Raw genomic sequence first — 27,867 nt, forward strand, 5'->3', positions numbered from 1 at the left:
TAGCTGCTCAAGCAGTGGTTTCACGGAAACATCTCGCGCAGAATGTCAGGGACCTTGCCGCCGTAACACAACACTGCTGATGGAAAGTTTCGGCGAACTGAATTCCTCTGAGATGACACGAATATACAGGGAGTTCCTAAAACAATGGTGGGATTTCATTGCCATACATATCTCTGTCAGTTTTTGGTGATGAAAAGCAAAACATATATGGATTCATAACGTGGCTCTCAAATTTTCATTTTGTACATCGCGCTCTTTCCTAGTTCCATTTCTGACAGGCAAACGATGGGTTGGACGTGCTGCAGGTGAAGATGCCCCCCTTCTCCGGTGGCCACCCCTGTACACGAATTTCTCCTTGTGGGGGTACATGAAGGATATGGTTTATGTACCCCCATTGTCCCAATCACTCCAGGATCTCCGAAACAATCAATCGTCCTGTGGAGACCGTCACACCTGAAATGCTGCAGTGGGTGTGACAGGAATTGGACTATCGCATTGATGTGCGCCGGGTAACGAAACGTGCGCACACAGAGGCACTTTGACGGATGCACATAAAATTTGGACAGTTAAGCTTCTGATTGACGCATGTTATGATTGTACACGGCAAGAAATACGAAATATATACGTATCTGAAACCCCACCATTCTTTTAGGAACACCCAGTATATATTTCTCTCTCTCTCTCTCTCTGCACCATTTACGTCACCGTCCTTTATCTCGTTATGAATACGCGATACAACAAAATTTGCATCTGTAGAGGTCAGATTCCAACGGTATGTCTCATCTCTATCACCTTTATTAGGTGATTTAATGATGCTGTTTCAGCCAGAGGTCCTTCACAGCGTTGAATCAAACGTGAAGATGATCATGAATCAAGCGCTGGTAAGGATTTGGAAGCGGTCTATCGTATCCTATTCCACCGCCTTATCCAGGCATTCGGCTTGCTGAAGAAAACCATAAACCTCCTAGTCTTCTCTTCACAGGCCGACTTTCAACTCACCCATAACTGGGTCGGGTCGAGTCTTATGTTAAGGAATGTTATGTCTTGGAGTAAACCATCCATGTGGGGCTTACGACAAGATTTTTGTTACTGTCAGACAGTTGCGGGTTTGTTGATGTGGGGCGCTCTCTCCCTCTGTCGTTTATAATATCTGCTGGTCCTCGCCAGCACAGTCATTCCGCAGCCTTATTTTACTGCCTCAGATTCGAGACTTCCCTTTTTCTCGCCTCCTACGACTCGCAGGGCTACGGTGGAGGTATTCGCCCCGGCCTCCACACGCGATTAGTAATATACTTTATTTTTTTAAGTTATAGGCTCTGCATGTGACATTAGTATATGTATCTCCTTTCGTGTTTGAGCACAATGAGCACAGCAGACTTCTGAAGAAGTTGTTATATGTGTAACACTGAAGTAAGCCGGTTTACCAAATGTACATTTTTGTTTCACTCATAACATTGTCCTTGATTTTTAATTACTGAAGATAATCCTAACAAGTTTTCTGTTGCAAATCGTTTTGCAAATGTCGCACTAGAGAATCAGAAATATTTCTTTAATGTTTCTCACACCCAGAGATGTTTTAAATATTGCCACTTGTTACAGTGTCTCTCGATGGGGTTTCTGATTGGATATCTGATCAACTGACGCAATTATAACAGTCTCACTGAACCACACACTCCAATTATCACTGTAATTGCAGCACATATTGAGTCTTCTGTCTTCACTACACGTTTCCTGGTAACCGATTTTAACACAGTGATTATAACAGGCTCACTGAATTACGCACCCCAAATATCACTGTAACTGCAGCACACATAGTCTTTTTTGTTTTCAGTAGACGTTTACTAATTGGGTCGCCCCAACTGTCTTTATCACTACTTTACACGGAACGAGTAGAAAACACCGTTATCAACAAATCTATTGTTGCGTTCGTATCAGTCCAAGGCAGTAAGCGCCTTAGATCACGCGGCGGCAAACAGAATAAAATATAATTTATAAACCACAACTTTATTTTCATGTAGCTAAACGCACGAATTTGATTTTCGGGTTATTAAAATTCCTCTTCTTCACATTCATCGTCGGATGATGAAGATAAAAGGCAGTCTCCGCAGAACCATTCTTCCACAGGTACGACCCAACACGGAGGCACACAGGTCACATGGTAGGCTTGCCCACATCGATCACAATAAATCATTTCTTCCAAACGGCCAGGATCACCACACACCTCACAACGACTGATATAATCTATAATGTCCACGTCCACTCGCTGCCTTGGTCTCGCCACATGGACTCTTTTGACTTCTCCTACCTGACAGCTACGCACAAGAATTGTATCACACACCTGACGATCTACTGGGCAAGTGTTTGCATACTTCAACCATTCCTGAAGACAGTCTGCACAGAAACTGTGGTTACAACCTTCTGGAGTCCCAACTTCCTGTGTGACAAATTCACATAAGCAAATTGGACACTTTCCTGCCTGTCTGTCAGTGCTGCCAACCGACATGCTAGCAGGAAGGGGCACTGTTGTTGAGCATGCTGCTCCACCATCAGACATCGTGGTCTCATAAGTACCCCTTCCGGCAGCAACACCAGGGAAACAAGATGACATACCAGCTCCCTCTGACCTTTCTTCTGCCGCTCTTTCACTCTCCCAGTGAGATTCCCAGCTGCTTTCAGCGAATTCACTGCGTGGGGTACAGTGCCCTGATGCATGTTCAGTAATGTCTCCTTCAGCTGCAGTATCATGTTCAGCATCAAGGTACTCAGGCTCTGATTCATCACTTACATTTTGTTGTTGAAGAGCCTGCTGTACTCTAGCCAACATGTTCTGCAGTTCCTCCAGTTTCCTCAACATGTATGAAATCTCATATTCTCTGCCAGCTGACTCCTCTCTCAACAAATCACGTAAGGTTTGCAGCTCCGCTTCCTGCCTTTCTGCCTTCTCTTCAGCAGCTCTTAGTTCTGTTCTCATCTGCTCCTTTTCCACATCTGACGTCCCCTGGAAGGACGTGTTAGCTCCCACCACCAAATTCTGTACCCAAGTCCGACGTCCACTGATATGTAAGTCAGCAAACCTGTCCTCAAGTAAGCGAATCTCTCGTCGAATATTCAAATGCACCCCTTCTGTTCTTTCTGTTCTTCCAGCCGTTCCCCCCTTGGGTTCTGCCAACCAGGAAAAACACTCATATTCTGGCTCTTCGTCTCTGTGAGACATTTTTTTTTCTACTTCCTGGCCAGACACTAGATCTGAATTGTTTAGCTGGATTTACTGAATGTTATTAGCTCGCAACTATAAAAGCCTCACTAGTTTACACACTGTAAACATAACTAACTGCAGTTCATATAAAGTTTTCTAAGTCTTCGTTAGTCGTTGCTTCCGCGATCACGTCGCTCTCGGCTCAAAGCTAAGGTTACTTTGCGACTGCCAGCTGTCAGAGTCAGAGTCAGAGTCACGTTACCACTGACGGTCAGTCAGTCTGTCTGTCTTGGTGTCGAGCCCCAGCTGGGGCTCATGACCAGATATTTCTTTTGTATGAAAGTTACTGTCCTGTCCATGTGTAGCGCCCTCTCTGACGAGAGGTCGGGTCTGTCATTTGTTAGTCAGTCTGTAGTAATTTGTCCATTGTCTGTATTTACACATATTTGCAATACATACTTATATAAATGTACAATATTTACACGGCCTCCGTCAGTCCAGGCTAGGTACAGCAGATTATGCCCTTTTATATATATATAAATAAATATCCTAATAGTATTAGCTATCACGGCAGTCTAGTCAGCTGCCAGCTGGTTCAGTTGCCCTTGTTATATAGCTTCGGAAGGGACCGCACAGAAAACAGTTTCCCATAGTTCCTCTATTGTTGTGTTACCTCTCCAACAATTCCTATTGTAACTTGGATGGATACAGCGTTGCTAGATAACTGACCATTAAACACCTCGCGACCGAACACACGGAAGGCAATGATAGGGGTGCGGGGTTTTCTATGTGGTCGGCGCCATAACCATTGCTATGCGAGAGCTCGGTAAACACGTTTCAATAATACAGGCTGTTTTCTGTGTGGTGAGAGCGGAGTCCCAAGAGACTCGGACCCGAGAAATACTGCACTGCCAAGGGCCAGCAGCATATACAAAGGGCAGACCCGTCCTTTCGTCAGAGAGGGCGCCCAACAAAAACAAGACCGTAAATGCCAAACAGTAATAAATATCTGGTAATTAGCCTCACATGGGGCTAGACACCAAGACTTACTGACTGACTGACCGTCAGTCGCAATGTGACTTGGAAGAGAGGGAGTCTTTGAGAGTGATAAAGTGTGGCTAAGTAACAGTAAGGTTGACAGCAACGGGAAGTTCGCAGAAGACCTGTGAAGATTTAAAGTGTTATTGGAAGACATTACTTATGTGATCTGACATGCTAGTTCCTGTATTTTAATTGCATTACCACGAGATGGCTAGTGTTTGCATGTAACCGTGAATTATAAGGTGTGTAAATGAGCGACAGCGCTGTAATTAAAAGAGTGTGTAATGAAGCTGCTAATAACTCCAATCATCGAAACGAGAAGCCGTCATTTCGTCAGGCGTACCCCCTTATACGTGACACTACACTGTTGCGTATTGATTCGTTACTGCGGAGAAGTGTTTCTGGTTTTCGGTGAAATGCCACATACAGCTACGCCTATGAACAACAGAGATTACCCACGCTTGTGTTTAAAGCTTTCGAAGGGGTAAATATACAGTGCTAAGGGAATGTTAGCCGGTCACAGTAGCCGAGCCGTCTAAGGCATGTATTGTCTTCGCTCGCTTGGAAACCGGGATCATGGGCTCGAATCCCATTCCGGGCATGGATGTTTAGTTTGTGTATGTGCGTTTTTATATGTCTGTGTGCAGGTAGAGGCCTTGCGACGAGCTGATCACCCGCCCAAGGAGTCCTACCGAATGTGTAAGATCTGAAAAACCGAAGTGTACGGAGAAGTTCATGGAGGCAGGCCTAGGCCCACTGGGGCTCTAGTGCCAAAGAAGAAGAAGAAGAAAAAAAAGAGAGGAATGTTACTGAGCAAGAAAACGTATGGAAATGAACGTAAATTGCGGTACACCTTCATTGTGAGCGACCATTACGACATTTCACGGCGCTGTCAACTGCAGAGGTCATAAAACGACTAGTGACATGGAAAAGGGTCACGAATCGTATGAGGTTTGGAACAAAATGACTGTGGCATCGTTGAAAATACTGTGACGTGAAGACCCGTTGCTAGGTAAAGACCTCGAAACAAACAAGACAACAGCCGTTGTTATGCTACGGCGCCGTAAATATGCCTCTCCGACAATACTATTGGAAAGGGTGTTTTCTGCTCGGTCCGTGCAAATGATCTATAAGGAAGACAATCGGGGCGCTCCACAAAAACAAGACTGCAACCTTCAAACACTAATAAATATCTGGTCATGAGCCCCATCTGACTTACTGACTGGCTGACTGACCGTCAGTCGCAATGTGACTTTGACTTTGACCCAGTTAACCCCCGGGTGGAGGCGGGGTCAAATACCTCCACCGCGACCGTGCGAGGCGCAGGAGGAGGCGAAAAGGGAAGTCTCGAATCTGAGACAGTAAAATATGACCACGATTCGCAAGGGACTAGGACCTGAGAAAGACTGCACTGGTAAGGGCCAGCAGCAGATATAAAACACAAACCCGTCCTCTCGTGAGAGAGGGAGCCTCTCAAAAACAAGACCGTAACTGTCGAACAGTAATAAGTATCTGGTCATGATTCCCAGATGTGGCTCGACACCAAGACTTACTGACTGACCGTCAGTCGCAATGGGACTGACTTGACTTGACTTGACTCAGTTTGTTGAAAGTCAACCTGTGTAGAGAAGAATATGAGGATTGTGTGGAACTGCCCCCAGCCTGGGAATTAGTTCAGCTGTACTCAGTTGGCAGTTCAGTTGTGGCATATTCGTCTGACGGTAACGGTGTGACCAAAGAAGCTGAAGAACCTCCACTGTTAAGATCCGTTACCAAGTAACGACTAATGAAAACAGACTGCGAGCATTTAGCGTGTGCTCTAGTGAATTGTAAAGCGTGTAGATTAGCGATAGCGTTGCAAGTGTTTGTAATTCCGAGTCGTGTGTGGTCAATAAATCTATTCACTAATCCATGAACCGTCTTTAGTCACACACACACAAATCGTGACAATACTATTCCGCAAATCTGTTCTACAATTCTTTCTACAAAAATTTAAAAGTCTGAAACATTCACAGCGACTGCAGTGATGTCTTCTGCGACGAAGATGTTATTAATCAATGTTTCGGGGAATGTCTTTGTGTCCATCATCAGGGGGTGATGCGTGACATGACCGCGGTCAACGCTAAGACAAAACAAACGACTCTCTTTGAGTATAAAAATCCCAAATCTTTCGAGATAGAATAGAGAAAGAAATGTCTTGCTCTGATTCGAACCTTCATTGTTCAGTCTCGAAATTGGAGTTTTGTAAATATACTTCTGTTTGACACAGCAGCATATAAACGATCTGGTTAATCAGAACTGTATTAGTTGGCAACGCTGCCTCGAATCAACTGCTCAACAGAAGTCTGTATCAACACCCACCCCCTTCCCCACGATGATAAAAGGACATGGCCCTAGAAATGAGTCCATTAAAACACAATTACATTTCTGGAAATCTGTCATTTAAAATGATCTTACATCCATTACAGTTTCTATTTTCCCCGCGATTTATCATCTTGAGATCTTCGAACTGAAAACATAAATATGTTGGATCTGAGGTTCCAGCAGAGGTAATTATGAAACCATGCTTAGAGCACAGAAGATAGTAAAAGAAAAAAAAAAGTAAAGGTATCCCTGTAAAAGGCTGTTGAGGCCCATAGGGTTGTGAGATGTTGAGGTTCCCACATTTTCTAGACAGTCGGCTCAAAGATGGCGGCAAGGATGTCAGCCCCATGCGCCGGCCGCCCTTTACCGCCAAGAATATTTCAAGAAGATTCCTGGTACTCATTTCTGTTAGAGGCTGAGTGCAACCCAGGGCCATAGTGGGGCTGGAATGATTAAGTCACTTGAAAAAAACCCAATGACCTCATCGGGACTTGAACCCGCGACCTTACGGCTGTAGCATAGTGCCTCAATCAACTACTCTACCGCGTGGCCCTCCCCCAGAAGATAGTACTGCTCTAAAAATTCATTCTCGACATACTTCATATAAATACAACTCGAAGTTCTGTGCTCATCATACGAACCCCTGATGGAGGCAACGACAATTCCAGAAACATGGGCTTACCACCTACTTGTAAGTCTACACGAACCTACCTGCTAAAGGCCTCGCCATAGCTCGCTGGCTTTGCACCGCAGCGGCCCGGGTTCGTCGACAAGGGGCAGTCGATCGCTGGGTATAGTTCACTTGCGGACTAAAACCACAGTTAATTAGTTTACTGATAACAAAATAAAGCTTCATCATCATTCCCTCTTTTTATTTATTACGCCTTCTGGTATGTTCCCATCCATAGTTAAGTTTTAATAATTTGTAAGAGTCGTTAGATACAGGATCGGCAAACCGAAAGGCTTCTATATACAAAAAACACAGCACAAAAGAAACAAAGACATACAACCATGCCTGGAGTGGGGCTAGAACCCAAGGTCCCACTGTTCTATCAGTCCAAGGTAGTAAGGGCCTTAGATCACGAGGCGACAGACAGAATAAAATATAATTTATACAACACAACTTTATTTTCATGTAGCTAAATGCACGAATTTGATTTTCGGGTTATTAAAATTCCTCTTCTTCAGATACATCGTCGGTTGATGAAGATAAAAGGCAGTCTCCGCAGAACCATTCTTCCGCAGGTACGAGCCAACACGGAGGCACACATGTCACATGGTAGGCTTGCCCACATCGACCACAATATATCATTTCTTCCAAACGGCCATGATCACCACACACCTCACAACGACTGATATAATCTATAATGTCCACGTCCACTCGCTGCCTTGGTCTCGCCACATGGACTCTTTTGACTTCTCCTACCTGACAGCTACGCACAAGAATTGTATCACACACCTGACGATCTACTGGGCAAGTGTTTGCATACTTCAACCATTCCTGAAGACAGTCTGCACAGAAACTGTGGTTACAACCTTCTGGAGTCCCAACTTCCTGTGTGACAAATTCACATAAGCAAATTGGACACTTTCCTGCCTGTGTGTCAGTGCTGCCAACAGACATGTTAGCAGGAAGGGGCACTGTTGTAGAGCATGCTGCTCCACCATCAGACATCGTGGTCTCATAAGTACCCCTTCCGGCAGCAACACCAGGGAAACAAGATGACATACCAGCTCCCTCTGACCTTTCTTCTGCCGCTCTTTCACTCTCCCAGTGAGATTCCCAGCTGCTTTCAGCGAATTCACTGCGTGGGGTACAGTGCCCTGATGCATGTTCAGTAATGTCTCCTTCAGCTGCAGTATCATGTTCAGCATCAAGGTACTCAGGCTCTGATTCATCACTTACATTTTGCTGTTGAAGAACCTCCTGTACTCTAGCCTCTATGTCCTGCAGTTCCTCCAGTCTCCTGAACATGTACGAAATCTCATATTCTCTGCCAGCTGACTCCTCTCTCAACAAATCACGTAAGGTTTGCAGCTCCGCTTCCTGCCTTTCTGCCTTCTCTTCAGCAGCTCTTAGTTCTGTTCTCATCTGCTCCTTTTCCACATCTGACGTCTCCTGGAAGGATGGGTTAGCTCCCACCACCAAATTCTGTACCCAAGTCCGGCGTCCACTGATATGTAAGTCAGCAAGGCTGTCCTCAAGTAAGCGAATCTCTCGTCGAATATTCTCATGCATCCTTTCTGTTCTTCCTGTTCTTCCTGCCGTTCTCCCCTTTGGTCCTACCAACCAGGAAAAACACTCATATTCTGGCTCTTCGTCTCTGTGAGACATTTTTTTTTCTACTTCCTGGCCAGACACTAGATCTGAATTGTTTAGCTGGATTTACTGAATGTTATTAGCTCGCAACTATAAAAGCCTCACTAGTTTACACACTGTAAACATAACTAACTGCAGTTCATATAAAGTTTTCTAAGTCTTCGCTAGTCGTTGCTTCCGTGATCACGTCGCTCTCAGCTCAAAGCTAAGGTTACTTTGGGGCTGCCAGCTGGTTCAGTTGCCCTTGTTATATAGCTTCGGAAGGGACCGCACAGAAAACAGTTTCCCATAGTTCCTCTATTGTTGTGTTACCTCTCCAACAATTCCTATTGTAACTTGGATGGATACAGCGTTGCTAGATAACTGACCATTAAACACCTCGCGACCGAACACACGGAAGGCAATAATAGGGGTGCGGGGTTTTCTATGTGGTCGACGCCATAACCATTGCTATGCGATAGCTCGGTAAACACGTTTCAATAATATAGGCTGTTTTCTGTGTGGTGAGTGCGGAGTCCCAAGAGACTCGGACCCGAGAAAGACTGCACTGCCAAGGGCAAGCAGCATATACAAAAGGCAGACCCGTCCTTTCGTCAGAGAGGGCCCCCAACAAAAACAAGACCGTAAATGCCAAACAGTAATAAATATCTGGTATTTAGCCCCACATGGGGCTAGACACCAAGACTTACTGACTAACTGACCGTCAGTCGCAATGTGACTNAATAGGGGTGCGGGGTTTTCTATGTGGTCGACGCCATAACCATTGCTATGCGATAGCTCGGTAAACACGTTTCAATAATATAGGCTGTTTTCTGTGTGGTGAGTGCGGAGTCCCAAGAGACTCGGACCCGAGAAAGACTGCACTGCCAAGGGCAAGCAGCATATACAAAAGGCAGACCCGTCCTTTCGTCAGAGAGGGCCCCCAACAAAAACAAGACCGTAAATGCCAAACAGTAATAAATATCTGGTATTTAGCCCCACATGGGGCTAGACACCAAGACTTACTGACTAACTGACCGTCAGTCGCAATGTGACTTGGAAGAGAGGGAGTCTTTGAGAGTGATAAAGTGTGGCTAAGTAACAGTAAGGTTGACAGCAACGGGAAGTTCGCAGAAGACCTGTGAAGATTTAAAGTGTTATTGGAAGACATTACTTATGTGATCTGACATGCTAGTTCCTGTATTTTAATTGCATTACCACGAGATGGCTAGTGTTTGCATGTAACCGTGAATTATAAGGTGTGTAAATGAGCGACAGCGCTGTAATTAAAAGAGTGTGTAATGAAGCTGCTAATAACTCCAATCATCGAAACGAGAAGCCGTCATTTCGTCACGCGTACCCCCTTACACGTGACACTACTGTGTTGCGTATTGATTCGTTACTGTGGAGGTGTTTTTGGTTTCCGTTGCCTAACAATGACTATCTTTTGGTTTTTATACCATATTACATTTAATTTATAAATATAAAATCATTTAGTTTCAACCATCAAGCAGAGTAGTGTTTTCTAACTATGGCAACGGTGAAATGCCACATACAGCTACGCCTATGAACAACAGAGGTTACCCACGTTTGTGTTTAAAGCTTTCCAAGGGGTAAATATACAGTGCTAATGGAATGTTAGCCGGTCACAGTAGCCGAGCCGTCTAAGGCATGTATTGTCTTCGCTCGCTTGGAAACCGGGATCATGGGCTCGAATCCCACTCCGGGCATGGATGTTTAGTTTGTGTATGTGCGTTTTTATATGTTTGTGTGCAGGTAGAGGCCTTGCGACGAGCTGATCACCCGCCCAAGGAGTCCTACCGAATGTGTAAGATCTAGAAAAACCGAAGTGAACGGAGAAGTTCATGGAGGTAGGCCTAGGCCCACTGGGGCTNTACTGTGACGTGAAGACCCGTTGCTAGGTAAAGACCTCGAAACAAACAAGACAACAGCCGTTGTTATGCTACGGCGCCGTAAATATGCCTCTCCGACAATACTATTGGAAAGGGTGTTTTCTGCTCGGTCCGTGCAAATGATCTATAAGGAAGACAATCGGGGCGCTCCACAAAAACAAGACTGCAACCTTCAAACACTAATAAATATCTGGTCATGAGCCCCATCTGACTTACTGACTGGCTGACTGACCGTCAGTCGCAATGTGACTTTGACTTTGACCCAGTTAACCCCCGGGTGGAGGCGGGGTCAAATACCTCCACCGCGACCGTGCGAGGCGCAGGAGGAGGCGAAAAGGGAAGTCTCGAATCTGAGACAGTAAAATATGACCACGATTCGCAAGGGACTAGGACCTGAGAAAGACTGCACTGGTAAGGGCCAGCAGCAGATATAAAACACAAACCCGTCCTCTCGTGAGAGAGGGAGCCTCTCAAAAACAAGACCGTAACTGTCGAACAGTAATAAGTATCTGGTCATGATTCCCAGATGTGGCTCGACACCAAGACTTACTGACTGACCGTCAGTCGCAATGGGACTGACTTGACTTGACTTGACTCAGTTTGTTGAAAGTCAACCTGTGTAGAGAAGAATATGAGGATTGTGTGGAACTGCCCCCAGCCTGGGAATTAGTTCAGCTGTACTCAGTTGGCAGTTCAGTTGTGGCATATTCGTCTGACGGTAACGGTGTGACCAAAGAAGCTGAAGAACCTCCACTGTTAAGATCCGTTACCAAGTAACGACTAATGAAAACAGACTGCGAGCATTTAGCGTGTGCTCTAGTGAATTGTAAAGCGTGTAGATTAGCGATAGCGTTGCAAGTGTTTGTAATTCCGAGTCGTGTGTGGTCAATAAATCTATTCACTAATCCATGAACCGTCTTTAGTCACACACACACAAATCGTGACAATACTATTCCGCAAATCTGTTCTACAATTCTTTCTACAAAAATTTAAAAGTCTGAAACATTCACAGCGACTGCAGTGATGTCTTCTGCGACGAAGATGTTATTAATCAATGTTTCGGGGAATGTCTTTGTGTCCATCATCAGGGGGTGATGCGTGACATGACCGCGGTCAACGCTAAGACAAAACAAACGACTCTCTTTGAGTATAAAAATCCCAAATCTTTCGAGATAGAATAGAGAAAGAAATGTCTTGCTCTGATTCGAACCTTCATTGTTCAGTCTCGAAATTGGAGTTTTGTAAATATACTTCTGTTTGACACAGCAGCATATAAACGATCTGGTTAATCAGAACTGTATTAGTTGGCAACGCTGCCTCGAATCAACTGCTCAACAGAAGTCTGTATCAACACCCACCCCCTTCCCCACGATGATAAAAGGACATGGCCCTAGAAATGAGTCCATTAAAACACAATTACATTTCTGGAAATCTGTCATTTAAAATGATCTTACATCCATTACAGTTTCTATTTTCCCCGCGATTTATCATCTTGAGATCTTCGAACTGAAAACATAAATATGTTGGATCTGAGGTTCCAGCAGAGGTAATTATGAAACCATGCTTAGAGCACAGAAGATAGTAAAAGAAAAAAAAAAGTAAAGGTATCCCTGTAAAAGGCTGTTGAGGCCCATAGGGTTGTGAGATGTTGAGGTTCCCACATTTTCTAGACAGTCGGCTCAAAGATGGCGGCAAGGATGTCAGCCCCATGCGCCGGCCGCCCTTTACCGCCAAGAATATTTCAAGAAGATTCCTGGTACTCATTTCTGTTAGAGGCTGAGTGCAACCCAGGGCCATAGTGGGGCTGGAATGATTAAGTCACTTGAAAAAACCCCAATGACCTCATCGGGACTTCAACCTGCGACCTTACGGCTGTAGCATAGTGCCTCAATGAACTACGCTACCGCGTGACCCACCCCCAGAAGATAGTACTGCTCTAAAAACTCATTCTCGACATGCCTAATATACATACAACGCGAAGTTCTGTGCTCATCACACGAACCCCTGATGGAGGCAACGACAATTCCAGAAACATGGACTTACCACCTACTTGTAAGTCTACACGAACCTACCTGCGCCATAGCTCGCTGGCTTTCCCACCGCTGCGGCTCGGGTACAATCCCGGGTCTGGTCAAGTGGGATTTGCGGTGGACAAAGTGGCACTGGGGAAGGATTTTTCAGTGCACTTCGGTTTCCCCTGCCAATCTTCATTCCACCAATTGCTCCACAATTACCCTCACCTATCATTTGGGGCTGGTACAATAATAGGCCAGAAGTGGCCGCATTACAAGGGACTCAGTCTCACCCCACTAGCAAAAAAAAAAAACCTACCTGCTACTCACAAACTAATCTTCTGCCTGTCGCAGTACAAGCCGTTCTTACATTCACGTTTTCAAATAACTGTCTCTCATAAGCCTTCAATACCGGTATTAAACTGTACGTAAAGTACAAAGTTTCTTCTCATGCTACAACATGCTAAGCTCTTTGCTGATATCCTGGATTCAGCATCAGCGAAATGTTAATACATGAGACAAGCGGAAATCACTCTGCCGGAAACAATGAAAGATCGCTAAAACCGACACCGAGTGCTTTCGCGAGAAGACAGAAGAGCGCTTCAGTACGCTTATTGCTAGCACCTGCCAGGTTTTATTTGCAGTATAAATCTACATGCTACTGTTCTGTAAACATTCATACCGTACTATTTAGTGTCATGTTGAGGTTTGTTCGTAACATTATCGTACGACTGGTTACGCTGTAACCAATTCCAATATAAGCATTACTGTGAATTAAACCATGAACTATATATAATTTACATTACCCAGAACAGTCATCTCAATTTAATTTAACTTATAACCGTCATACTAGATTACTGATATACTTTTATCAAGAATTTGTACGGATATGTGGTAAAAAAAATGGTAAAGCTGTCCCTATAACAGACCGTCTAGGCTGCCACATTTTCTAGACAATCGGCTCACAGATGACGGTGAGGTTGTCAGCCCCACGCGCCGGCCGCCCTTTACCTTCCCATGTAGATTTCTGGTACCAGTCGACCCCAGAGCCATAGTGCAGCTGGAAGGATTAAGTGAACTGAAAAATCCAATGACTTAATCGGGAATCGAACCCGCTACATTTAGACTTGCAGCATAGTACCTCACCCCTGTACGAATATATGAGGGACATGAATGGCCGTGAGCGCCAGTAGCTGAAGCTGCATCTGCCTCCCCTCCTGGATTTTCTAGAAAATTCAAACTAAGGAAATGTGCCAAATGTTAATATCAAAAATTAAAAAACTGCATGATCTTAAACACAGTTTGCGGTGCTCTCTATGTTTCAGTACAGAGATCCGGGCGACTCTTCCGAAATGCTGACAACCACCCACCTGGCTACAAACTGAACTTGCTGGGGATTTGTGTGAAGCTAACGTCTACTTTACAGAAGGGTGATCATTCTGACTGGGGACGTGACCCTGGCAGGAAGGGGCACGGAAAGAAATCCCGCGGCCCAGAGGAGTTGACCTGTACTGACTAAACACAAACTTACTACATAGGTAAAGATAAATTTGCCCGTCCTTAATTAATTAAGCACTACGCCATGAAGGCGTATGGGGGAGTGCATTTATAGATCCACATTTTCTTGACTTCGGAACTAGTTGGAGGTATGTGGTCAGCTTCAAGCCCCGGCCGCTTTACCAATGGGAGAACAGCCCCCGGTACCCATTGGACAGGAGGCTGGGTAGGACCCAGGGCCGGTCTGGACGACATGGAGAAGTGAAGATTCTTGCTCCCATCGGAATTCGAACTCCGACCCCTTTGTCATCCATCCTGTAGCAAGTCGCTTTTACCGACTAAGCTATCACTGCTCTGTTTTGTTTGTTTACGTTTTTATTACTTTTTGTTCCTGTTGGTTTTGTTAGTACGTTACAAATCACGCAACACAGTGGAACGGCCAATAAAATATGTTGAACTAAAACTTGCAAAAAGTACTTCAGACATGGCATATGAATCCGGAATAGACTCCGCTCCATTTTACCATTGCCAAAGAGGGCTACAACAAATGAAAACCGTTACCTATTAAAGGCCCAAAAACTTGCATTTCAGTAAAGTTCTTGAGTTCGTTTGTCAAGTTACTCAGCGTCTGCAGTATTGTCTCTATTCTGTATTTTGAAAATTTAAAGTTGATAAAGGGAGTTAATATTAACAATGTGATATACACACATCAGCGAGAGCCCGAATTTATATGCGGGCCGCTTCCGGATCACGAACCTTGTTTTTAATATCCTCGATGCCGCAACTAAAACTCGAATTCACAAATATTCACGGCACCGCAAAGTTTCTATAACATGGTTCATTTGTGATCACTGCAACCTGCTTCTGGTTACGTAACACAGGCATATAGTTTTATTTTATCAACAATACTCGAATGCATAAACCAAAGTTGTTACCACATCCGCACTTTGTCCATCCATCCTATCGGATGTCGAAAGAGACACCACACGAAAACAAATTCACATTTTTCCAACAGAAACAGTTCACACGTGTCTGAAAACAACTGTATATGGTATTCAAAACCTTCCTCCAGCCATTCCACGAATTAGACTACCAGCTTCGTCTCTAACCTTCCAGCACAGTATCTGGGTAACTACTGTTGCGAGAACGGTAACCGGTCACGTGAAATAGCGTCAAGTCAGTAAACTCGCGTATCAGCTGAGTGGCTGTTGCAGCCTCTCAGCTCGCACAAGTTAACACGATCTTGCGAAGAAGAGGGAGACTTGGAATAAATACGGTGTCCCTGAAAACCTTTACAATACAACAGTCGATATTAAACACAGATATATTCTGTTTTCGATATATGTAAGATTTGATCTTGTAGCAGGTAAACTAACTGAGTTTCTAGCCCAATTCTTGCGTTACAAAACCAATACTTGGCAGTACCGGCAGGTTCAACGCTGCGTCCATAGCTCGTCAATAGATATGACCCTGAGCTATTTCTGTCCTAACACTAATCACTGTCATCCTTCAGGCCACTTTGCGGTCTTTGAAGTGAATAATCCGTTCACCCCCACATTGCAGTCTCGTGGATTTCACTATCATATCATTACTAGGTATGAGTAACAATTCACGGAGCTCCTCGTTATGTAGACTGATCTAAATGTCCTCTTTTTAGGTCTAAACATTATCTTGAGGTCTATGTTTTCAGGAACTTGTAACTGTTCCTCCCTTAAACTATGAGACTGCGTTTTAGACCCTTACGAAAAAATTGGAGAGCCGGGATAGCGACTGGCTACGGGCTGGATGGCCGAGGGGGTCTGAGTTCGAGTCCCGGTTGTGTAAAAAATTTTCTATTCTCCAACTCGTCCAGATAGCCTCTGGGGCCCACCCAGCTTCCTACCCAATTGGTACCGGGGGCTCTTTCTCTGGGGGTAAAGCGGCCTAGGCCTGAAGCTGACCACTGACCTCCAACCAGTGCCGAAATCAAGAAAACGTGGACCTATACATCCACTCCCCCATACGCTTTCATGGCGTAGTGCTTAATTAGATAAGCACAGGGGCAACTTTACCTGTTTCTACGTTACAAAATAAACTGATAATGTGCTGATTTATTTCTTCATCATAATATTCAGCGTTATGCAGTTAGTACGTGGTGAGGGCTAACGTTTTCGTACTTCTTACTGTTATTATTTATTTATTTATAATAGATTAAAGAATATGTTGCCTAGCAACGGAAACGTGTTTACCGAGATGTTTCCCAGAAACGGTCGCTGTTTACAGTCACCACTTAGCAACGGGTATATATGCCACAGCGGATGTCCGTCTTTCCAGCCCACTGTTCACTAACTGGGCGATTTTTCATGAAACCTGTTACGTCAAGACATCGGACTAACTTGACACTCTTCGTGGCCGTGTGAAGAGCGAGGCCGAATGCAAGAATATTAAATTCTGAACAACGGCTTTTGAAATATACATAAGCTTCACCAAGAAAACATTTCTTTTGAAAACTGAACACAGGGTATGTTTATTGCGATTTATATGGACAGAAAAAATAAGAAATGCGTCCATTTTCTTACATTACGTTGAACAGTGAGTGTACTGTCGCGTGCCGGGAATCCGGAAGGTATACTTCCATGGAAACGCAATAACAATGGGCCGTTGCCTAGGAACGCATTTCCCCGGAGATGAAAGGACAACACAGGTTCATTGCATAACAGCGGTCGAGACCAAAGGCTCCTACATGGTGCGCTATATTCCGTCCGGGATCAGGTTATAAAAGTCCAGCTTCGACACTCGCCATTGAAAACCTTACCAAATGCACGCCGACTAAAGTGGGGGAAAGCTCTCAGTGGACATCTGTTGTAAATGCTGCGGAGGAGATCAGAGCAAAAATTTTGCAAGCTTTTAAATGGGAAGTCGCTTTTCAGCGCTCTCTACGGCAGTGCTCCTCAACCGCCGGGCCGCGGCCCAGTAGTGGGCCCTGGCATCAATTATACTGGGCCGCGAGAGGCTCTTCTGTAATTTGTCATTTTCATTTTCTAAGCATTTCTCATGAATGTTTTATAGTGGAAATATTCTGAGGAGAATAATATTTGTGTCGCGAAGCTCAGACACAGAACACCTAAATCTGTGTAGCAAATGTCAGTGACCAAGCCGCATATTTTTAAACATGGAAGTATTCATGAATGATCGGGAATTTTCAGACATCCAAATCTTTCGACATTCGGGAAAGGCAATACCGATGTTTATGACCAGTCATAAAAATTGCCTGCAAGCCGATTACAACAATGGGCGGCATATCCTCTGTTCTCAGAACTGAGCGAAGTAACATCTGTGTTGCAAATGTCAGTGACCAATCAGCAAGGAAGTATAAAGAAAATGTTTCCACTGAAACTGAAGATCGAGGCAGTCTGTATCCGGTTCTCAAATATAGTAGTACTGAACACTGTTTCTTCGCAAGTTCGCATTGCAGTGTGTAAGTGCTTGTTTCGAAACGTGACTGATTTAAATTTTAATATGAATAAGAGACAGGGGACTTTGTTTAATTTCGGTGTTAAGAAATCTCGTATTGAAGGTGTTTGTGACGCATCAAGTAGTGATTCATCCACCTCAAGCCTACACAGCGATCTCCAGGATGTACAAAATGAAGGGAAAACAACCAGCACACAGAAGAAAAAGTCTGCATACATTCGTAAGTACATGGACAGCTACTTAAAATTTGGTTTCATATAATGCCCTAACACTGACCAATTGCCACGACCTCAATGTGTCATTTGCGCTACTGTTCTGGGAAATGAAGCTATGAAGCCATCGCGACTTACCCGACATCTCAACATAAGACATTCCGATCTAGTCAACAAACCCACTGAATTCTTTATGCGTATAAGAGATGCACTTAAAGTAGAAAAGAAAATTATTTACCAAGCTTCAACCACTGACACTTCACTTCTGACGGCATCCTATTTAATATCACTACAGATAGCTAAATGTAAAAAAACCATATTCGATCGGAGAAGAACTCATTAAGCCTTCTTTGCTTGCTGCTTGTAATGAAGTATTAGGCCAGTCTGGGGCAAGTAAAATGAAAGACATCCCATTGTCGAATGATACAGTTGCAAGGCGGATATCTGATATGGCAGAAGATACAGAAACGCAAGTCATTGAAAAAATTAAGAAATCGAAATTGTTTGCATTACAAATAGACGAATCTACAGATATTCAGAGCAGCAGCATTTTACTTACGTATGTATGATATAATGACCATGATGAGAGTGACATAAAGGAAGACATTTTAAGTGTTTCTGAATTACCTACGCACACTACCAGCAGTGAAATTTTCAAAGTTTGAAATGATTTCATTGAAGAGAGAGGTCTCGAATGGAAAAATTGCGTTGGAGTTTGCACTGACGGCTCTGCCTGTCTTACAGGTAGAAATTCAGGTTTGGTCACTAAAATTAAGAATATGGCGGCCAATAACTTAGTGTCAACGCATTGCTACATTCATAGGCAAAACCTGGCCTCCAAAAAAATTGCACCTGAGCTTAATGAAGTCCTGTCTCAATCTGTTAAGATTATTAATTATATAAAACAGTGCTTTAAATACAATACTGTTACAAGCATTGTGTGATGAAATGGGCTCTGATCATCAAAATCTTCTTTTCCATTCGGAAGTTCGATGGTTGTCCCGCGGTAAAGTTCTCAAGAGGTTATATGAACTCCGAAAGGGAGTCGAGCTCTTTCTAATTGATAAGAAAAGTAACCTGTCCCATTATTTCCAGGATAAGAAATGGGTAGCCAGGCTGGCGTATCTCAGCGACATATTTTCTTACATGAACGAGTTGAATTTAAAACTTCAAGGTCCAGATACAACAATATTTAATGCGTGGAGCAAGATCGACTCGTTCAAAAAGAAACTCGAACTCTGGCTTAATATGATTGCAGAAGGAAACAATGAAATGTTTCAGTCGTACTCAGATTATATTGTGGAAGCAGATGATTTCTATTCACAGAATTCAGTTTCAGATATTATTGCAGCCCGCTTGAAGATGTTGTGTCGTTTGAAAAATATTATCCCGAACATGAGGATTCCCGGAGGCAAAATATAGTATGTGGATTGTGAACCCTTTTGTCGAACACAAAGAGACAGCCCTTTCCCATGAAGAAACCTTTCAACTTATTGAATTATCATCGGACTAAGGATTGGAAAGTACTTTTAATACGAGTAATTCGAAATTCTGGATAAGAATGAAAAATGAATATCCAAATTTACATGAAATAGCAATGAGGTTTCTTCGTTGTTTTTCCACCACATATCTTTGTGAAACTGCATTTTCTGCCATGACTGTGCTTAAAACGAAACAGAGGAACTGCCTGCAACTTTCTGACTGTCTCCGTTTGGCTCTCACTTCAATTCATCCCAGAATTAATAAGCTAACGGACGGAAAACAGAAACAGAAGTCTCACTAGCCTAACTAAAACCTTCCCAACTCAGTTGTGATAAAAGAAACTAAGTTTAACTTTCCAATAACTTATAATTGCTGTGTTAAAGTGCTGCGTCTTTAATATCAAAATATTAATTAGTGTTAGAAGTAGTGTTTAGAATTCAGAGATTCACAAATTTTTATTTATCAAATTTCATACTTTACATATATAATTATTTGGAGTGTGTATGTGATAATAAGTGTTTCGTCGGCAAGTTGACATCCTTCTGTCTCTTCCCCTACTCAGCTGACTTCTGTGGTGAGTTACAATGCATACATATTTTTCTCACTGTCGTTTTTTTCAAACTAACATCATTAAAATCAATTTAATAATACAATCATCAATTTTACGCTGAATAATATAAGTTTTCGGTGGTCAGCATGGGATATGTCAATGAAAATGAGCACAAATTAGTTTGATGTTGATCTGAGGAAACTACAAAGTGCTACAATATTTCATTAGTCCAGTGACTTTCTAACTAATTTAAATGTAATTTTATGTTTGTGAACATGCCACACCGTATACATGAGTGTACTAATACTCTTTATGATTATGCTATAATTAATTACTAATATTACGTTAGCTTAATGCATGAACTTTAACAAAACTGGAAAGGTATTTACGAGTAAATTTGTTGGGACTGGACCCTCGTCTTATAAAAAAAGAACTTACTGGGCCGCGGTCTCATAAAGGTTGAGAACCACTGCTCTACGGCATGTACACAGTAACACTGAAAGAACTGCAGGACGTCTTGAAGGTGAATGCACATGCATGACAACATGGAGCAATGAACAAAACCTCATTGGAATCAATGGCCCAGGATGACGACTTCCAGGAAGTAAAGACACGTAAGAGGCATATCTCTAATGATACCTCAGAGACAATCAAGAAGACGACGAAATCAATCCCAATATCCACAGCTGTCAAGCAGACTCCAAAAGCAGTGCCAACTCGCAACTTCTTCGCACTCCTCAGAGGTAATGACACGGACACGGAGGCAACTGGAGCAGAGACCACGGAGCAGGAGGCTCCCAGAAAATCAGGTAGGCCGCCACCAAAAGTGATGACTTCTACCACAAACCTAATTCGACTCCAACGCGGCCTAAAAGAACACGTGAATGGTGAGTACGAATTCCGAAACACTCGAAATGGAACTCGGATTATAACAAAAGAAATGACGGACTATTAAGCCATGAAATTCTACCTGGAGGAAAATAATCTCCAGTGCTTCACCTTCTCTCCAAATTCTGAAAAGCCTATCGAGGCAGCAATCCGCCACCTTCCCCAGACACACCAGCAGAAGATGTTTCCAACAGCCTTGAGGGCTTAGGCTTCAACGTCATAAACGTGAGGCAACTGACAACCAATCGAAGAGTATCAAATGGACAGACCTACGTGGAAACCCTACCGCTCTTCCTTGTTACCTTAACAAGAAACGTATCGAGAGATATTCAAACTGAATAGCTTTAACCATATAATTAAGGTAGAATCATACAGAGCTCAAACAGGCCTTACAGAGTGCCACGACTGACAAAACTTCGGCCATGTCTGGGCCAACTGCAAGCAACCCACAATATGTTTGTGGTGCGGTGGTGGCCAGCTGCATAAGGAAATGCCCCGAAAAGACGAATACAGAATCTACTCCGAGTTGCTGCAATTGCATCCCAGTAGGAGAGAAACCTCATCCAGCGTCATACCGAGGCTGCAGCCATGCGAAAGAAGAGCACAACGAGCTCCAAAGGGAGCTGGGAGGACGTTCTTCTCTAAGTTCACATCACCGGAGCAATCCTACGCAGCTGCACTGCGTCAAGAAAATCGTCCTATATGACGAATACAGATTTTAGTCATTTTAGAATGAAGACATTATGGCATGCACTACAATAGTTTAACGTGCATAAAGACACCTGAAGATGGCACATTAGTGCTGAAACATGTAGTGTGGAAGTGAAGAATAAGGTGAAAAAGTGTATACACTGTAAGACGGTCAGCATAAACCATGGACACGTACATGATTACATAACAAAATTATGCAGGCAAAAAGTAGAAGTCATACAAAATCATGATAACGAAAATGTTCGCAATATTGGGCAAGGTGAAGCCCGACATGAGGAGTATAAGAGGCTCACACTTGGCGGCGGTCAAGCATACGACCGTTCAAGTGAGTAGACTGTCGTTGTAGCGGAAGCTACTAGAACTAGGGCATAACCTGCTGTACTGAGCCTGGACTGACAAGAGGCCCTTTATATATTTAATACATTCATTATCATGTGTAACATGTAAAATGTAAATATCCTTTACGTTATGACAAATGACTTACTATTATAGTCAATGACTCTGACAAAAGACACCCGTCCTCTCGTCAGAGAGGGCGCCCCACAATAACAAGACCTAAACTGTCAAACAGTAATAAATATCTGGTCATGAGCCGCAGATTAGCCTCGACACCAAGACTGACCGACTGACCGACCGTCAGTCGCAATCTGGATCGAACTTTGACTTGACCAGACAGTTGAGTTATAGAAGTTGCCGAGAACAGTTCAGTTTGCATCTGAAGTGTAATCAGTCTTCAGTTTGGCTGACTATAGCAGAAGCAGTAATTGTGATACTGAAAGTGATAATAATTGTACTCGCGAGTGTAAAAGTGAGGGTTCAACAAACATATTCGTCAGGGCCGCGCCATAGCTCAAGCAGTTAGTCGCTGGCTTCCCACCGCGGCGGTCCGGGTTCGATCCCGGGTCTGGTCAAGTGGGATTTGTGGTGTACAAAGTGGCGCTGGGGCAGGTTTTCTCCGAGTACTTCGGTTTCCCCTGCCAATCTTCATTCCACCAATTGCTCCACAACCAACTTCACCTATCATCTGGGGCTGGTACAACAGGCCAGAAGTGGCCGCAGTACAAGGGACTTAGTCCCACCCCACTAGCAATAAAAAAATATTCGCCAAATCCGAGACCTGCGTGAATTTATCTGTCGCGTTATATAGGCAACACGCGACAATATTTCACTTGGTCGCCGCTATTCAATGCAACTGAATTATTTCTACAATTATTTCATAAGAGTGCTAACAGATTTATGGAGCGCTCTGCATAACGACACATAAACGTGTCGAAATAGGTTTGTCACCTCAGCAAGCGGCAAATGATTACGCCTAGAATCTGACACGATATTTCAAATTACTGTAGGGATTTCCGTGGACTATGTGGAAAAGATCCACCTTCAGATAAAGCTATCCGACGTTTGTTAAAGCAATTTCAAGAATCTGCTAATGTTCTGCACCGGAAAGCAGCGGGAAGACCGAGCACTTCGCAGGAAGATGTTGATCGAATCCAGGAAGCTTGGGCATCTTACGTGCTATGAAAGGCACGCATGTTGAAGTTGTTTAGCATTATGCAGGTTTAAAAATTACATGCCACGGAAAACCCGACAATAATTTAGAATCAAACAAACTTCGTGGCTTTAGTCGGCATGCGAACTATACCGACCGAGCGACCACCGCTTGTCGGCGAAGTTAGTGCAAACTTTAGCTGATAGAGAGTGTCGCGTGGTCAGCGCAACGAATCCCCTCGGCCGGTAATTTAATTTAGAATCACCATGTACTTTAATCGAAACACGAAAAATGTTCACTGCGTGCAGCGTTAAAACTTTACTTACTTAGTCGACTCTCTTCTACCATTTAGTTAACGGTGTGGTCGAAGTCCCTATTTCATGTAATCCGTTACACTTCCCGTACGATTCCTTGGATGTAGGATCCGCACATTACAACAAGCAACAAAAGAAAAAAAAAACAAAAAAAAAATACGAGATTCGAACTCATGATGAATATTCGAATGACTCCAGTCCTTGTGCAGGATATTAAAAACCTTTCAGATGGAATAATACGGGATCTTAAATAGAAACTTGTCTGATGACGACTTTTATGCTCGGTGTTGTGCCTGTCGTCCACTGTGTCGCTGCGAATGCATTCACTATGAGTTTCAATAAATTAGTTGCCGTACGAATCACAATTATAAAACAGAGAGCTGAGATGAACGCGATACACATAAAACAACACTCTTTAAGCAATTCAAATTATTCCAAAAGCGACACAAATCCACTGTTCCATTCACATAACAGCTCTCGCCCGCTGCATAGCTCCAGAGAGCGTAATAACTCACATTTATTTAAGGCAGACTTTTGCTCACTGTTCGTCACAGTCAATCACCACTTCCTTCGTAATGCATCACCAGGGACAAGTCACACATGCACGTAACACAGAAGGTGGTATCGCCGACTGACTCACCGAATATTGCCTATTACTTCGTTCACGAAGACTAGAGAATGGACTTAAACACCGTTGTGGAAACATGTTGAAAATCCCAGACAAGAATGAACCGACATCCTCCGCGTTAATGATGGCTAATGATTGTTTTATATATAACGACGCCTTTTTAACTATGCAGGTTATACAAGTATAGCACAAAATGACAGGGCGACAGAAAAGAAAGCAATCTGCAACACACCCTGAGCCAGCTTAATTCACTTCATACACATACTGTGACTACCTACTCCGCAAATAATCATTTTCATATTATCCTCCTATCTACGCCTAGGACTAAAAACGATTTTTTCTGTATAAATAAAAAAATCGATGAACACGCCACGATAGGCCATTTCTGAGGCCCTATTCAAATAAAACTCTGTGGTCTGTAGTCCGCAAGCGAACTATACCGACCGAGCGGCCGTCGCTTTTCGGTGACGTTAGTGCCAACATTAGGGGAAAGAGTGTGTCACGTGGTCAGCGCAACGGATCCCCACGGCCGTTAATCTCGGCTTTCTAGACCGGAGCTGCTATTTCCTTGAAATAGCCCCTCAATTATCCGCATGAGGCTGAGTGGACCCCATTCCAGAACCACTACTTCTTTAAAATCTGGTAGCGCCGGGAAACTAAGCCGGGACCTGTGGATCTGTAGCCTGGAACTCTGACCACTAGATCAGTGTTCCGCAACCGGTGTGCCGTCACAAGGTGAAAGGTGTGACGCGAACTTTTACCTATTGTAAGAAATTAATTGTCGAATTTTATTCGTTTTATTTTATCCCAGTTACCATGTTTCATATGCTTGTATTTTATTCTCAGCCACTGCACTGATTAAATAAGATGATGCTTGTTTATTCTTTATTACATGCTGTGATTTTTATTTACAGTAATGTTGTATTCTAAGAAATTAAACGTAAATTATTTACTCACAGTTGTTATATCATAGTTTTCATTATTGATTTATTTTTATTTTTCTCGCATCTACGCAGCTTCTTTGATATGCTTGCCGCATGTTCTGTGTACGTGCTTTTCCCTAAAACTGCAGGGATTAGCATGGGTTTCCATGTCTTTTATAACGCTGTTTTGGTATTTGCCCCTGTTTGTTAGAAGTTAGAGCTTCTTCAACTTTATTACTTTCTTCCTCTAACGATGCATCCATCGATTGTTGGACTTCATTTAAAATTATAAACATTTAAAAAATAAGTCGCTATAGTGCCACTTCTTCCGTTTGAAGAGTAGAGATCCCGCGTTTTAAAATTGTTTCAGTTCTATCATAGCTGTGCTCTGAAGCAGTTCGAAAATTTTGGTTGCTAGTTAGAGAATTACAGATGGGTCGTTTGAGATGCCCCCGACTGTATGGCCACTTGCTGACGGCAACAGAGTGGTGATGGACACAATTAAAGAACATTTAGAAATGCTGCAGCATAAATTCAATAAGTATTCTGGAGAGAATGTACAAGATTTCGACTGGGTTCGCGATCCATTTGTTGTGAATTCAGAACATCCTCCGATTAATATACAAGAGGNGAGTAGAATTACTGTATTTACTTTAATAGTAATAGAAGTGTATTTTCTACACTCTACAGTGAATTAAAGTTCATTAATTGCTAATAAATGCACGAGTCGATTTCTGTTTAATGATAATAAAATAACAATATAATAATATTATAGTAATAAGTTGATCACGTTACTTATTTATATTAATTGTCTGATATCATGCGTCTTTGAGGGGAATAACATTTTGGTGTGCCGTGTTGAGTCATGGATACTTCATGGTGTGCCGCAAGTAGAAAAAGGTTGCGGAACATTGCACTAGATCACAGAGGCGGTCAATAACAGAAGAAATTTCTCACCAAGGTATCCGAATATTCGTCACCATGATACAAAACCCCTGCAATTAGACCACTTCATGAACTACAAAAGCAGTTTAGTGTTTCATAATTTACTTCTTCAATAGTCATTTCAGTACATATCCTTACATCCGAATTTTGCAACAGCGCTACTCCCTTAAGACCGCCTCTGTGGTCTAGTGGTCAGAGTTCCTGGCTACAGATCCAGAGGTCCCGGGTTCGATTCCCGACGCTATCAGATTTTCTGAGAAGTAGTTTGTCTGGGATGAGGGACACTCAGCCTCGTGAGGATAACTGAGGAGCTATTTCAAGGAAATAGCTGATCCGGTCTAGAAATCCGAGATTAACGGCCGTGGGGACCCGTTGCGCTGACCACGCGACCTCTATCCGCTAAACTTGGCACTACTTCGCCGACAAGCTTCGGTCGTTCGGTCGGTATAGTGTGTTTGAGGACTACAGGCCACGGAGCTTGTTTTTGTTACTCCATTAAAAATTTACATACATAATTTTGTTCGTATTTCTGGTTTCTCCGAAGCGAATTGTATACTGCGACCAGCATTCGTTTAAGCATTCTAAAAAAGTTACATAAAGACTGCACAAAAAAAATACACTGCAATGTTCTTATATGATAAAATAAAGTACTTTTTAAAACAGTATTCACATCACCGACAACCCGAGCAGAGGGGAAGATGGCAAACGTGAGCAATATGCCTCAATAAAGCCTCATAATTCATCCCGGAATAGTGTCACGGCAATGCGGTGTTTAGGGTTGCGTAACTATATAAGCAAACTCTCTGCAGTGCGCCATTGGGCAAGCTCACAGCATCACAACCAATCTCCTTACCTAACTAGTAGTTAACTGACTTGTAAAGAAACCAATTACATGCGATATCAAGAAAATTGGAAATCATATAGATAGAATGGATTCGAGAAAGTTCCTGAAAGCAATTTTAAACTACCGATCTAGGGTAAGTTGACCGCCTCTGTGGTCTAGTGGTCAGAGTTCCTAGCTACAGATCCAGAGGTCCTAGGCTCGATTTCCGGCGCTACCATATTTTCTGAGAAGTAGTGGGTCTGGAACGGGGTCCACTCAGCCTCATGAGTTCAATTCAACGTCCTCGCAACTTATTTCTTTGGTAACAGAACCCGTAGGTTCAAAACCAATTACACCAAGTCTTCCACTGGACATCAAGCTAAACCTTACATCTTCGCTATTTCCTCCGCATCTAAATATTATCTTCCCATCCCCTTGGCCTTCCATGTCGTCGTCTCCTGAAATTTTATATCCATATATTGCAGTCTTCACTCCACTACCTTAAATCATACCAGACGAACCTACGTTTCGTAACGTAGAACTACGGTCTTTCGTGTCTGCTTATTAAAGACAAATAAACTACACTTCGGATCTGGGGAGCCGGGATAGCGCACTTGCTACGGGCTCGACGGCATTGCGTTAGTAGTTCGAGTTCAGGTAGAAGCAAGATTTTTCTGTTCTCCACCCAGCCTCGTATCCAACATGTGCCATGGGCTGTTCTCCTGGGGTTAGAGAGTCTGGAGCGTGAAGCTGACCACTCATCTCCAACTTGTGCCGAGATCAATAATACGTGGATCTATACATCCACTTCCCCGTACGTCTTCAATGCGTAGAGCTTGATTTGTTTACATAGGGCCTTTACTTTTACCCTTTGAGCTGGGGAAGAGGATAAATCATGTTTCTGTGGCATAAACAAGGCCCATCTCCTTATGCTCCGTTTTTATCCAGTGGTATTAGGATACCTGATATATCCTGCGTGTCAGGAGATGGTTATTCATCATCATCATCATCATCATCATCATCATCATCATCATCATCATCAGTAATCTGTCAGACGACAGGTCCACAGTCTCTTCAAAAAAAATTCCTCCATTTAATGCGCTCTAGAGCTTTCTTCTTCACATGAC

General features: G+C 43.3%; 1 protein-coding gene across 3 annotated transcripts in view; it reads right to left on the reverse strand.

The window, feature by feature from the left end:
• Positions 1 to 27,867, reverse strand: part of LOC111863176 (atypical protein kinase C) — a 464,860-nt gene that overhangs the window by 400,233 nt on the left and 36,760 nt on the right. The window contains exon 1 of one of the 3 annotated variants that reach the window (XM_023849235.2): positions 15,079 to 15,440. The exons of the other annotated variants lie outside the window; for them this stretch is intronic. The gene's annotated coding sequence lies outside the window, so the exon portion shown is untranslated. Of the gene's footprint in view, positions 1 to 15,078; positions 15,441 to 27,867 lie in introns of those variants that run through there. 3 annotated transcript variants of the gene reach the window in all.

This window comes from Cryptotermes secundus, unplaced genomic scaffold (assembly GCF_002891405.2).
Source record: "Cryptotermes secundus unplaced genomic scaffold, Csec_1.0 scaffold339, whole genome shotgun sequence".
NCBI lineage: Eukaryota > Metazoa > Arthropoda > Insecta > Blattodea > Kalotermitidae > Cryptotermes > Cryptotermes secundus.